Here is a 6,034-nt window from a genome sequence, read left to right as displayed (position 1 = left end):
AAAAAAATTGGGAAAGATGAATTGAATTTTGAAAATGCAATTTTCAAACTTAAATGCCTTCTGAATCAACAAGGAGTGTAGAAGGAAAAAATTCAGGTGAGGGGACAGCCAGTGAACTGTGCTGACATTCTCTCTGGAGATGTGTGATCCTCAGGGTTTGTGCTGAGCCTGGCCTCCCCAGGAAGAGGACTGATGGATGTGCAGAGAGAAATCAACAAATACTCCAGTTTGTACAAAGTTGAAGACTGAGGGGCCATTAAGACATAGCTGCTTTTTGCCTAAAACCTTTTGCTAAATTTTGAAATTGTCTGTGTCAAGAATAGGATATATTTTCCCCTTGAGAGTCGTGGTGTATACTAACAAGTGCTTTGAGAAATCTTTCTGAGACAAAAGCTGTTTAACTTCTGTATCCTGTACTTTCCCAAACTTACTTGCTTAAGGTGTTCTTAATTCATAACAAAAGACATCCTATCAGACTGTTTGGGAAATGCTGAATTAGGATATCATTCAATACATGATAACAAATGTATACATGTGTCAAGTGACCACAGCATGTCTGAATATAATTTCTAAGTTAAACTAATATATCAAGTTTTACATCAGCTTATTTTAAATGCTAGAGGAAGCACAAATAATTAGATTTTCAAAACAAATGCATACTTTACTAAAAGAGAATCTCATGTATTTTATTTGTATTTATATTTGTAATGATATTGGAGCCCCTGGATGGCTCAGTTGGTGAAGTGCCTGCCTTCAGCTCAGGTCATGACCTTGGGGTCCTGGGATTGAGTCCTACATCGGGCTCCCTGCTGAGTGGGAAATTGGCTTCTCCCTCTTCCTCTGCCTCTCCCCCTGCTCATGCTCTCTCTTGCTTTCTCTCTCTCAAATAAATAAATATCTTAAAATATATATATTTGTAGTGATATCAAAGCACAGTATAAAATTCGATGCCTTTTCCCACAAATTTTAATACATATATATTGAAACTAATATGAATGAATTTCTTGGATAACATCCAGGCAAAAAAGCTATTAAGAATCACAAAAAAAAAAAAGAATCACACACTTAATTAAAAGTACAATATATTAATATATTGTACAATTGTACAGTTGCTTGAAGTTCATTTGATCAATTCTAATAAAATGAATGGTAGATGTAAAACAAAGATATGAAGCAAAAACATGGTAGCAAAATGAATAGGAAACTAATGACATACACTTGAATTTAACTAATTTAAGTAGACTGAAGCAATGTATTAAAACCAACTTTGTGTCTATACACCGATAATGAAACAGCAGATAGAGAAATGAAGGAATCAATCCCATTTATAATTGCACCAAAAACACTAAGATACCTAGGAATAAACCTAACCAAAGAGGTGAAAGACCTGTACTCTGAAAACTATAAAATACTGATGAAAGGAATTGAAGATGACACAAAGAAATGGAAGATATCCCACATCTATGGATTAGAAGAACATTAGAAGTTAAAATGTCTATACTACCCAAAGCAATCTACACATTTAATGCAATCTCTATCAAATTACAAACAGCATTTTCATAGATCTGGAACAATCCTAAAATGTGTATAGAACCACAAAAGACCCAGAATAGCCAAAGCAACTTGAAAAAGAAAAAGCTGGAGGTATCACAGTTCCTGACCTCAAGCCATATTACAAAGCTGTAGTGTTCAAAGTAGTATAGTACTGGCACAAAAATGGACACATAGATGAATGGAACAGAATAGAAAACCCAGAAAAGGACCCTCAACTCTATGGTCAACTAACCTTTTACAAAGCAGGAAAGAATATCCAATGGGAAAAAAATCTCTTCAACAAATGAAGTGGAGAACACTGGACAGCCACATGCAGAAGAATGAAACTGGACCTTTCTCTTACACCATACACAAAAATAAATCCAAAAGGTATTAAAGACCTAAATGAGAGACAAGAAACCATAAAATCCTAGAAGAGAACACAGAGAATAACATCTTTGACATCGGCTGTAGCAACTTCTTTCCCGATATGTGTCCTGAGGTAAGGGAAATAAAAACAAAAATAAACTATTGGGACTAATATCAAAATAAAAAGCTTCTGCACAGCCAAGGAAACTATCAACAAAACTGAAAGGCAGCCTACATAATGGAAGAAGATATTTGCAAATGATATCTGATAAAGGGTCAGTATTCAAGATCTATAAAGAAAAAATAATCCAATTAACAAATGGAAAGAAGATATGAATAAACATTTCTCCAAAGAGGAAATATACAGATGGCCAACAGACACATGAAAAGATGCTTAGCATAAATCATCATCAGGGAAATGCAAATCAAAACCACAATGAGATCTACCTCACACCAGTCAGAATGGCTAAAATAAAAAACACAGGAAACAAAAGGTTTTGGCGAGGATGTGGAGATAGGAGAACCCTCTTAAGCTGTTAGTGGAAATACAAACTGGTGCAGCCACTCTGGAAAACAATATGAAGGGTCCTCAAAAACATTAAGAATAGAGCTACCCGATGACCCAGCAAATGCATTCTAGGTATTTACCCAGAGAATACAAAAACACAAGTTCAGAGGGATACATGCACCCTAATGTCCACAATAGCCAAACTATGGGAAAAGCCCAAGTGTCCATTGACTGATGAATGGATAAAGAATATGTGGTCTATATACAATGGAATATTAGCCACAAAAGGAATGAAATCTTGCCATTTGCAATAACAGGGATGGAGCTACAGAGTATTATGCTGAGTGAAATAAGTCAGTCAGAGAAAGACAAATACCATATGATCTCACTTGTGTATGGAATTTAAGAAACAAAACAAATTAACAAAGGGGAGAAAAAGAGAGAGAGAGGCAAACCAAGAAACATATTCTCAAGTACAGAGAACATACTGATGGTCACCAGAGGGAAGGAAGGTGGAGGATGGGCATGATGAACCCCATATGTTGTTATGGAAGAGTTGAATCACTATTGTACACTTGAAACAGATATACTGTAATGGTAACTAACTGAAACTTAAACAAAACCTTAAAAATACAACTTTGGGGTAAATACAAAAATAAATTGCATTTCTATATACCAGCAACAAACAATTCAGAAGGGAAATTAAGAGAACAATTTCATGCACAGTATCATCAAAAAGAATATATTATTTAGGATAAATTAACAAAAGAAGTGGAAGACCTATATACTAAAAACTACAAAACAAGGCTGAAAGAAATTAGGGCACTTTCAAACAAATAGGATTTTTAAAATAGAAATGCAGGATGTGATTCTAAAAGTTACACAGAAATTCAAAGAACCAAGATTAGCCAATACAGTATAGAAATATAAAAAATTGGAGGACTTCCCACTGTACAACTATAGTCATCAAGACTTCTGGTATTGACATTAGAATAGACATTTGGGTTAACGGTATGGAATAGAAGGGGAGGAGGGCGGGGGGTGGGAGTGAATGGGTGACGGGCACTGGGGGTTATTCTGTATGTTAGTAAATTGAACACCAATAAAAAAAATAAAATAAAATAAAAAAAAAATCAGGAAAAAAAAAAAAAAAAAAAAAAAAAAAGAAAGTCTAGAAATAGCATTTACATTTATCGTTAGCTGATTTTCAGCAAAGCTGGCCAAGGAAATTCAATGGAAAGAGGATAGTCTTTTCAGCAAATGTTACTCAAAAAATTGGATATCTTGTGTTTAAAAAGAAAAAAAGCTAGCTTACAATTCTTACCTGATGCCATATACAAAAATTGACTGAAAATTGATCATCACCCAGGGGCTCCTGGGTCGGTTAAGTTCTGGGTAGAAACTAGCACAGATTTCAGAGTGGAGCCAGGAGGCAGCGTGTTGGTGGTGTGAGGCTCACTGACCCTGCCTCAGGCTGGGTCGGGCTAGGGGTCCTCCAGAACTCCTATCTTTCCTGCCAGCCTCTCGGCCTCTGAGGACAGTCCTTCTGAACTCTCTTGGGTCAGTAGACCTGAGAGTGCCCTGCGTTTCCCAGTAGATGGTTCCAGGAAGCAGACTCTGAACTGGGATCCTCCTCATTGACTTAAGGGGCACAGGCAGACCTCTCTGACAGGGACGATGATGGCGCGGACCTCTGATTTCCGTTGTCCCTGGTGGTGGCAGTCAGATGAGCAAGTGGGAAAGATACCCTTCTTGTGTTTCTCTTTACTCTCACACCACCAGCACACTTGGAACGTTTCGGGCACCGCATGTGTGGTCTTTTCTTCTGTTTTACTCCTAATAATAAGGGATTGTCTGATCCTTGCTGGGTGTTCTCCAGTTTAGCTGAATTTTGACACCATCTATAGGTAGTGGTCCACAGGTGAGGGCTCAGATGCCAGGTGCAGGTCCCCAGGTGACCCCAGCTTCTGCATGATTGTGCTATACACCGGACGTTGTCCTGAACTCCTCCTCGGGTTCAGTCACCAGCCAGAACAGCTCACAGAACTAGGGAAACACTGACTTACATTCACCACTTTATTCTATAATAAAAGATATGATACAGCCTACAGATGAGCAACCAGATACCCAAGCTTCTGTCCCCAGGGAGCTGGGGTGCAATACCCTCCCAGCTGGAGGCGCTCCCAACTCCATCCTTATGCAATTTTATGGAGGATTTATCAGAGAGGCATGATCCATCATGAACTGAATTTCCAGCCCCTCTCTCCTTCCCAGAGGATGGGCTCAGGATCAAAAGTGCCAAGCTTCTAGTCACAGCATGGTTCTTCTGGTACTCAGCCTTCATCCTGAGGTTATCAAGTACCTGATGAGAGTCACCTTATCAGAAGGAAATCAGTCCTGTCACTCAGGAAATCTCAAGGGCATGGGAACTCTGTGTCAGGCACCAGGGGCAGAGACTGACAAATAATATTTCCTATTATTTCACAACCGCTAAGTGGAGCTAGCTCCCTGGAGCCTTCTTTTTCCAGTGTCAGTATGGACGCGGCACACCCCTAACAACGTCTTAGAAAGTCATGCATTCATTGCATGTTCCTTGGGCCACTGAGTGTGAGTGAGCCATCTACCTACGAGTCCCAGCTGGGGACCTGCAGGGGACATAGTCCCTGCCATTAGTCACAGGAACTAAACGATGATCTTCTTTAAAACAGCATTCAAATGGGAGCAATCTATTTCCAAATAAGTTTCCTCAGGCTAATTCTTTGTTGTTGTTGGCTCACTCAGTTATTCGAACAGTATTACTGACTTCCTTGGGCTTATTCTCATCTAAGCACTGCAAAGAGGAAAACTGAAAAATCTCAGTGACTAAAGTAATAAATAAATTGTCTGTGGTTAAATCCCCAAATGAGTCTCATTACTTTGTTGCGGTTGATTTGGTTTCCTGCATCCAAGTAAGAATCTTGTTAACTTTTCAAATACCTATGAAAGATATGTATCATGTAGTATTTCAATTTTTAATATCTACTTTCTGGTGGTTTGAATGGAAATAACAACACGGTCAAATGGTAAACACAAACTTCTATGTGATTCCTTTTAAAGAGCCACCTGACTTCCATGTTTAAAACATTCAAACTGTCCTTCCAGTCAGGACACCGCTGTTAATTCTGTTCACAGCACTGGTCATACTCATTTACATGTGGAGCCTGCCATTGGTGTTCTTGGTGACTCGATGTGATAAGCGAACAACAAATCTCCAAAATGCTTGGTGCTGCATTTCAAGACTTCCCTGTGCTTTCACATTGCTCAATGCTGCTGGGATGCCATCTGTTCTTCTAATGTAAATGCATTTAAAAAAGAATTTTTTCGGGGATCCCTGGGTGGCTCAGTGGTTTAACGCCTGCCTTTGGCCCAGGGCATGATCCTGGAGTCCCGGGATTGAGTCCCGTGTGGGGCTCACTGCATGGAGCCTGCTTCTCCCTCTGCCTGTGTGCCTCTCTCTCTCTCTCTCTATCTCTATGTCTATCATGAAGAAATAAAAAATAAAATCTTTTAAAAAAATAAAAAAGAAAAAATATTTTTTTCTATGAAGTACTTATAAAAGATTTCAGACATCTAATTTTTTTTATG

The sequence above is a fragment of the Canis lupus genome, chromosome 3 (assembly GCF_048164855.1).
Source record: "Canis lupus baileyi chromosome 3, mCanLup2.hap1, whole genome shotgun sequence".
In the NCBI taxonomy this organism is placed as follows: domain Eukaryota; kingdom Metazoa; phylum Chordata; class Mammalia; order Carnivora; family Canidae; genus Canis; species Canis lupus.
This window is presented reverse-complemented; position numbering follows the sequence as displayed.